Source organism: Carya illinoinensis, chromosome 1 (assembly GCF_018687715.1).
Source record: "Carya illinoinensis cultivar Pawnee chromosome 1, C.illinoinensisPawnee_v1, whole genome shotgun sequence".
Lineage (NCBI taxonomy): Eukaryota > Viridiplantae > Streptophyta > Magnoliopsida > Fagales > Juglandaceae > Carya > Carya illinoinensis.
In genome coordinates, this window is record NC_056752.1 from 19127226 (window position 1) to 19136503 (window position 9278).

Consider the following 9278-nt stretch of genomic DNA (forward strand, 5'->3'; position numbering starts at 1 on the left):
TGGTTAGCATGTAGTAGGTTTAATAGGACAAGTGGAAATTAAGGATTTTTGGTCATGTGATTACATTTTAAGGTGTACAATAGCAAGGCATTCAAGACATGGCTCATGAGTTGGGGTTGGTCACACAGGTTATATATAGTATGAGGTCAATTGAGCATATCTCTTGGGTCCAATAATTGAATATGAGTTCCATTTTAATGGAGAGATGAATTAACTTGGAGGCAAATTATGAGTTTGTAAGTGCTACAAGATCAATTTGCAGAGTTAATGTGGTTTGAGGGTATATGCAGTGGATTAATGTGTTTCAGGCATGTAGGTGTGATTCAATTAGAAATACGATTTTAGAGTTTAATGAAATTAGGTTGAACTGTCTGAATAAAAAAAAACTATGAGCATTTAAACTTTTCGGTGAAATGATATATATATTTTTATAACAAATAGCACTTTATTCATCAAAACAAACCAAATATCACAAAGATAAGTCTGCCCAAGTAGCTTGGGAAATACAATTTGGGATTGAATCCCACAAAAGTACTATATCATTTAGATTCCATGCAAATCGAGCCAATGCATGAGCTACTCCATTTGCTTCACGCCTCTTGTGTTGCACATTCCATGTTGGATGCCTGTTGAGTAGAGATTTGATTTCTTGAACTAAACTTCCCCACAAAGTTGAGGAGAAACCTTCTTTTTGCAGCTCCTAAACAACAAGCAAAGCATCTGTTTCTACTTGTAATTTTGAAATTCCTAAAGGGGTGCACAACTGCAAACCTCTTAATGTTGCAACTAACTCAATCTCCATTAGATCAGCAAGTGCATTTTCTGGTTTGTTTGCAACAAACAATACGTGTCCTTTGTCATCTCTTAACACCACTCCAATACAAGACCTGCACTGATCACTAAAGGTAGCTCCATCCACATTGAGTTTTAAAACACTAGAAGGAGGTGGTTGCCAACTGCATCTATACCTCTGTCCAAGTTTTAATGCCTCTGCTACTTCTTTATTCTCTTGATATAATGATAAGGCATGCTCTAGGACTTGGTCTGGTGTCAAAACTTGTTCCTCATACATCCACTGATTGGACCTATACCAGAAGCCCCGTGCCGTCAGAAATAACTTCTCCAACTCTCCCTCAGCTTTTCTTCTTATAACAGCATGAACAAGTTCTAAAAAATCCACCTTATGAGTAGATTCTTTGAGAGATGGAAAGAACTACAGCCAACTATCAAGAATTAAAGGGCAGTAAACCAGTGCATTGTTTGCATCTTCCTTTTGTACTTGACACCAACGACAATTTGCATCTTCAATAATCTTAAAGTATTCAAATTTCTGAGAGTAGGAAGAATATTTTTAGATACCCTTCATGCAAAAACTTTAACTATATGAGGTATATGAAGTTTCATAGGTGCTTCCATGGCAGTTTCTGATATGTAGCTCTTGAACTCTTTGCCTCCTATCTGTTCTACTCCAAATTAGTGAAAAAAGTATATGCACTTCTCACACTATATATTCCACTTTTTTCATGCTCCCAAACAAGGGTATCTAGCACATTTTCTATTGGTACTTTGATACTAAGCACCCCAGTTACCTCTCGAACTGGTAGTAGGCTTCTTACCTTATCTATATCCCAACTGCTTTGATCATTCTGCATCAGATAAGCAATTGGATATTCACTTTGAGATACTAAATCAGAAAGTGCAGGTATGAGTTATGATTTGGAAGCCAATAATAAAACCAAATTTTTATTGACAAACCATTCCCAACATGCCACCTGCAGCTTTGAAGTAAACTGTTTTTTGCTTCCCAAATGCCTCTCCAAACATAGGAAGGGGAACCACCTAAAGTAGAATTTTGAAAACTAGATGTAGGGAAGTATCTAGCCTTAAAAACCTTATGGAGTAGAGGGGTTTCATCAAACATAATCCACCACCCCTGCTTTGCTAGGAGAACCTTGTTGAATAGCTGTAAACTCTTAAAACCCATCCCTCCCTCAAGTTTTGGATTACACATTTTATGCTAGCTCACCCAACACGGTTTCCTTTCTTCTTTTCTCTATCCCCACCAAAAGTTGGCCATCATTCCCTCTAATTCTAAACATAGAGACTTTGGTAACTTAAAATAGCTCATGGTGTAGGTTGGAATTGAAAGGGTCACTGCCTTTAACATAATTTCTTTCCCTGCTTGAGACAGGAATTTCTCTTTCCAACCTTGCAATTTAGACCAGACTCTATGCTTCAAAACTGAGAAAGCTTGATATTTCCCTCTTCCAAACATAGGTGGCAAACCTAAGCACTTGTCATATTGCTGGTATTGTTGGACCCCCCAAAACTGCATAATTGGTGGCACATTGTGACTAAACACTATTGGGGTCTTTTCAAAATTTATTTTCTGTCTTGATGCTTGCTCATAGATGGCCAGCTTATGTTGTAGTTTTAAACAGGTTTGCAAATTGGCTGTATAGAATAGAACACTATCATCTGCAAACAATAAATGGTTTAGCTTTGGAGCCCCTCTACATACTCGAATTACTTCAATTTGTTGATGTGTATTAGCCTGACCCAACAAAAATATAAGGCTTTTTGGGCAGAGCATAAAAAGATAGGGTAAAATAGGATCTCCTTGCCTCAATCCACCCGAATGGAAAATAAGACCTTTAGGCACTCAATTCACTAGAATTGAAAATGAAACAAACTTGACACAAAGCATCACTAATTTCATCCATTTTGCACTAAAACCCATCTACTTCATCACTTCCTCAAGAAAAAGCCATTCAATTCTGTCATAAGCCTTACTCATATCCACTTTCAAAGACATAAAACCATATCTTCCACTTCTTTTCTTTCTTAGAAAATGCACCACCTCATAAGCAACTAACACATTGTCAGTTATTAATCTTCCGGGGACAAATGTTGTTTGAGAGGGAGAAATGATGGATGACAGTATTCTCTTTAGTCTATTTGCTAGAACCTTTGAAATCAACTTATAGATAACATTACAAATGCTGATTGGCCTATAATCAGACACTAGCTCAAGCTTGTTTTTCTTTGGGACTAAAGTGATAAAAGTGTGGTTAATATTGCAGGGAAATGGCCAGAATTAAGAGCAAGAAGAACAGCATCCATAATATCCTTACCCACAACAGACCAAAATTTCTGGTAAAAGATTGGAGCCATACCATCTGGACCAGGTGCCTTTCTAGGGTGCATCTCATCAAGAGCTGTTTTCACTTCCTCTTGTGTAAAACTTGAATCAAGTTGCTCCACCATAACTAGGGTTATTCTGCTAGTTAATCCTTGTAAAAAAATCCATATTTCTAGGTATAGCAACAGCTTTGAAGAGAGTAGTAAAGTACTCTATAATAACTTCATCCCTTGCCTCATTAGTCTGCCACCTCCCATTTGAGTCATTCACCCCTTTTATCCAATTCTTTTTCTTTTTTTGATTGGCTTTGTGATGGAAAAACTTTGAATTTTTATCACCTTCCGCTAGCCATGATGCTTTAGATCTTTGCCTCCACATGGTCTCATTTCTTTGTAACCATTTTTGAACCTCATTTCTTGCTTCTTGCAGCTGCTATTTATTCTAGGAGAAAGGATCAATCTGGTGTGCAAATTGTAGCTTCTCCTATGCCTTTCTAAGACTCCTCTGCACATGTCCGAACCTTGACTTATTCGACACTGTAAGCTTCTCTTCACAATGTTGTATCTTCTTCATCACAGTTCTGAATTCTCTCCTACCATCAACTCCCTTCCATGCCCTTTGAATAATCTGTTTGCAATTAGGAGCTTCAACCCACATGGCCTCGAATCTAAATAATCTTTTCCTTACCAACTGCCTCTGAATCCCTTCAGTCAACTTAAAGATTATAGGCATATGATCATAATAGGCCACAATACCATGCAGTACAGTAGCCATTGGGTAGAAAGAATGCCACTTAAAATTTGACAAGAACCTATCCCGCCTTTCACTGATAGTTTGCCCCTCTTCTCTTCTGTTACACCAAGTGAAAGGATTACCTTCAAAACCCAGATCATGTAAGTGACATTCTTCAATAACATCTCTAAAAGCCTTCATCTGTCTATTAGATCTTACTCTTCCCCCTCTCTTTTCGTTATTGCTCATAATCTCATTAAAATCTCCCATTAGCAGCCACCCCTTATCACCAAGAACTTTTATAGATCTCAACGAAGCCCATGATTCGTGTCTCCTACTCACATCTGGTTGACCATAAAAACCAGTCAACCACCATGGCTCAATGTTTTCCCCTTTCTCAGTAACCTTTACATGAACATAGAATTTAGTAAAATTTTGTACTTCTTCTTTAAACTGCTTCTTCCATTATAGAGCTATCCCACCACTCCTGCCTTCACAACTAACTGCTAAGCAACCATAGAACACCAACCTGAATTTCAACTTTTCCATTACTCGAGCATGTAGCCTTGTCTCTTGAAGAAACAAAAACTCGGGAACTTCCTTTCTGACTAAGTTAGAAAGGGTTTGAATTCCCAGTGAGTTCCTAAGCCCACAGGAATTCTAACTTATGAAACTCATTGATTTTGGCAGGGCTGATGCACAGCCACTGCCGATACCAAAACATTGGTGTCCCTCCCCTCATGCTTACTCTTCTTAAGGCAAACACCATCATCAATGGAAAGGGCAGAAATTTTACCTCGCTTTTTGCCAACAACAATAGCTTTGCCTCTAGAAATCTCCTCCATAGTTCTTTTCTTCTTTGATCCCTCCATAGTAGCATGCCGTCTTGCTTTATCCTTCCAAGTTCTTCTAGTAATTCTGCCTTGCTTTTGGACAACATATTGTTGTGAGTCGAACTCTCAGTACGTTGGGCTTCAATGATTGGATCATGCATCTTTGGCCCACCAACATGCCTAATTAGAGGCCCAGTAGCAGGCCCAGATGATGGCCCTGCAGCAAGCCCAGATGATGGCCCTGCAGTAAGCCCAACATGTAGTCCATCAACAGTTACTGTTACCACCTCAGAACCTTTAGGCACCAGCCCTTCCACATTATCAACAGGAATGTAAGCCTCCCGACCATAACAGTCAGTAACGGCTTGTATATTTAAATGCTCTCTAACAGCAACTGAACTTGTGGCTAAATTCAATATATCCTCATCAACAAAAGAACTGTTACTCTTCCTCTCCACCGAGACAGCTACTCCGTCACCAGGTTCTGCTCCATCTCCTCCCCAGCACTCGTGAACAACTTCTTGCTATTCTCATGAGATGACTCCCACCTATTCTTAGATCTGGAATCAGCATGCAGCCATGCACCAAATTGTGGTGAGGGATCTGTCTTGATTTGGCATTATCATGAATAATTCGACCACAAGTAAAACAAAATCGTGGGAGCTTTTCCTACTGCACTAGACTCCAGACTTTGACACCATTTAGTGTATATGTCCTGCCTCTAGCAAGAGGTTTCTTCAAATCAATCATAATTTTGACTCGTAAACTACTTCCCCACCCTACATTATCTTCATCAACATTGACTCCTTGGACCTCCCCAATTGAACTACCCAATCTTACACCAACCTCCCTATTCATCCCGAATAGAGGTAGATTATGGAATTGCACCCAAAAAGATGCAATATCAAACTTCAAATCATGTAATGGGGTGAGACCATCAAAAGGATTAACGACAAACAACTAACCATCAAAGAGCCATGGCCTCCCGTCTTCGATCCTTTGCTTGTTAGCATGAGTTGCAAAGATCACCACAAACATATTTCTCCCAACCTCCCGTAATACAGTAAGTTTACTCAGGCTCCAAATCTTTGTCAAAGTAGACTCCACCACCTGCTTTCCAAACTGTCTATCATTCCATATTTTACCAATCAAACTACAATCACCCTTCCTTTTAACCTCTGACACTACATCTTCCTCAATCACAATGGCCGCATCCTCTTCCTCACTCAAACGAAGATTACTCCACAAATTATGCAGATTATCCATTGTAGTAGTCTACAACAGAAGAATGCTACTTTTTACCAAAACAAAAATAAAGAATCCGCATTTCAAAAGAACAGGGACGCGCCACCACCTCTACTTTCTCCAAGCAAAGCTAGAGAGAAAAACTAGAGAGGACACTTCTATATGGATATTATGATATTTTGGTGTTATGTGGATATTAATTTCAAGAATATAAATTATGATGAGGTTTTAATAATGAGTTTAAATACTTCATGAAACGATGATTCAATACAAGAAAAAAGGCTTATTCTAGCGATTTATGTTATGATTTCATACTCGTTGTAACAAAAATCGTTCCTAATAGTATTTTATTGCGGTGCAATCAAAATTGCCGTAGCAAATTTGGTTTTTATTTCATTATGAACAGTTTCCAAACTTAGTCACAAAAAATGATTTATACTGTAACGATGTTTTCTTTTCAGCGACGGGGAAAAACGCCACAAATTTGAATTTTTGCAGTGACTTTTTGTTGCCGTAATAGAACTGCTGGTAAGGGAAGGAAAATAACAACAAATTTTACGGCGGTAGAATTATCGCCAAAACTCATTGTGGCAATTTTTAAGTGTTTATAGTAAAACTTGATGGCCGCTAACATATTTTGAACTTCCACCCTTCTATTTCTTTCTGCTACATCCTGATAGTCAGTGTTTTGTCTCCATTCTTGTCTCTGTCTCCATCACGTTGTGCACTAAACCCCTTCCTACGTTGTGCTACTGCCGTGTCGTTGCCGTCATCGCCTCACTTAGCCGTTGAGTGTCTCTCTTCTCTCTCTACATTCATCTCTCCCTCTCTATCTTGTGCTCTCTCTCTTTATAAAAATCACAAAATGATACCTAACCTCGGTCTCACACTCTCTCCCTATCTCTCTTTGTCCTTTTCTCTCACTCTCCCTTTCTTGATTTCTCCCTTCTCTCACCCTCTATCTGTTTCTCACATTGTCCCTCTCTTCAAGGTCCCTCGTGTTCTTCTGCAGATCCAGATCATTTCGCCCATGCCAAATCAAACTCTCGATATGGCCATCATCGTGAAAACAGAGGATTAGGGTTTTTACCAATGGATTGTAGTATTGTATTGAAAATCACATGCTCACTTGTGATGAAGGTTAGAAGTCTTTAAGCCTTTTTTGTTTTTTGGTTGTCTTTTATGCATGCTGTTGAAGAGATATGAATCCAGTTAGTATGAAACTAGATTTCTGCATTCTAATGCATCTGTACTTAAGTTTTTGGTGTGATATATTTTTGTTCCACTTGTTCTAGCATTGGATCAATCTACAAGTTTCAATTTTTTTGCATCTAGATTCCTTCAAGCAGCTATCTTATTTAACTTTTTGATTCACTAAGGATTTTCATAATCAATTTACTCTCATCATAGTTTAAAAAAAATTGTTTACTTGTTATTGACATCTCTATTAACTTTAACTCTTTGACTTCTTTCACATGCTTTCTCATCGTGGTGGAGAATATGTATTCTTCATTGTCCCTTAGCAACCAGAAGTAAAATTCTTCTCCAGACTATATCTACATTTGAGATGGATCCAGAATTGGTTGCTAAACTGCTAATTCATTTTTTAAGCTGCAAATTGTTAACTTTTTATTTGATAATTCACTTCCTGCAATTATTCACTTCACCAATGCTTGTTATAGAAATGATAACTTGAGTTTTCCTGAAACTGTTCTTGGTTTTTGCAGGAAGTTGTACATATTTGATGGTACGTAGCCTATATTAATTTAAAAGCAGGACAATTATTCTCCCACTACTCATTGTCGCCTATTGGTTTAAGAAAAAAATTAAAATCTTTGTGAATCTCTTAGGTTTCTCTTTTATTTTTTACTTTACATACGTTTAAATGATCTGTTAATAAGAACACTCTAATTTGGATGTGCTTTCTCCTTTGAACTCTCCTTTGGAATAGAGCATTGTAATCAGGACCATGTAGAAACTATAATAGACTCGCAATATGGTTGTGCACACACATATTCTGCACGATCTGTGTGATCTTTCAAATATGAAAGATCAGATTGAGAAATCCAAAGATCAAGCTCTAAGTAGGATGGTTGGACAATAATGTAGAGAAGTGGAGATATGCAACCGAGGAGAAGTGGCTGGAAAAATACGGAAGGGTAAAATATACGGAAGGGTCACAAAAGAAAGAATTTTGTACATACCGTCTTTTTTCATTTTTGTCACTTTGTTCTAGATTTTTATTTTATAGCATTTATTTTGTTTAGCTATAAAGGTTTTTTTTATTTTTTATTTTTATTTTGTAGAAGACTATATCCTGTAGGTCAAATGGATGCATATGGACCACAAATCCAAATTTATGAATGATCTCGTGAACAACATAGGAAACCTATAATATGAATGGGTAATGTATTTTTCATATATCATGTTTAATGCATTTTTTTTATTTTGTAAGGGATTATTTCCGGTGATTTTTAATTGCCGAAAATAGTTTTTTAAAATGTGAGACTATTTTCGGCACTACTAAATTGGCACTAATAATTATTTTCACTCAAAAAAGAGGCAAAAACTTACTTGCGGCGCTTGTATAGTTACTGAAATGGCGATTCTAAATATTTTCAGTAAAAGAAACACATTTTTTGTGGCATTTTTATTCATATTTGTGGGGAAAAACTTTTGTCAGTAAATGTCTTTCCCAACGAAACGGGTGATACTCGTGTGGCTTTTTTCTACCACTTAGTTTGGATATTTGTGGCAGTGAATGGGTGCTTGAAATAATATCCATTTGCGACGATAATTTTGAATCGTTGGTAAAAGCAGTTGTAAAGAAACTTTGGCATCCAATGTGCGCTGATGCAAAAACCGATGGGAAAATGTAATTGCGGCGATTATGGGTACTTTTTACAACTAATTCTGGCATTGGAAAAGAGCCTTTTTCTTGAGTGATTACAAGGTGAATATTGGTTATGATAGGCCATGGAATTAAATTAGGTTTTTTATTTGTTATTTTTCTTTACATATGCATGTTACAAGGAGATGATAAATTTCAAGAAGAGGAATTATTTTAGGTCATGGCTATGAATTTTTAGCATTATGGACTTGCATGAAATTATGAAGTTATGTAAATCACGGATTTGCATGTTCAAGACATATGGTTAATATGTTAGGTTAGGTTTGATAGATTTGAGGTTAATATGTGATATAAATCGATTTTATGGGCTTAATATTGGAAGAAAAATGGCTAAGGTTATTTTATGTTATGAGTTAATATTCAAAACTTTACAAGTATTATGGCCATAAGGTTAAGTTGATTATAAAAAAGAAGT

The 9278-nt window shown here is 37.1% G+C and overlaps 1 long non-coding RNA gene across 1 annotated transcript; it reads left to right on the top strand.

The window, feature by feature from the left end:
• Window positions 1–6728: 6728 nt before the first annotated feature.
• LOC122302051 lies at window positions 6729–8373 on the top strand. The gene is made up of 2 exons (XR_006240304.1): window positions 6729–7092; window positions 7680–8373. It is a non-coding gene; the product is annotated as an uncharacterized LOC122302051 (long non-coding RNA).
• Window positions 8374–9278: the final 905 nt, after the last annotated feature.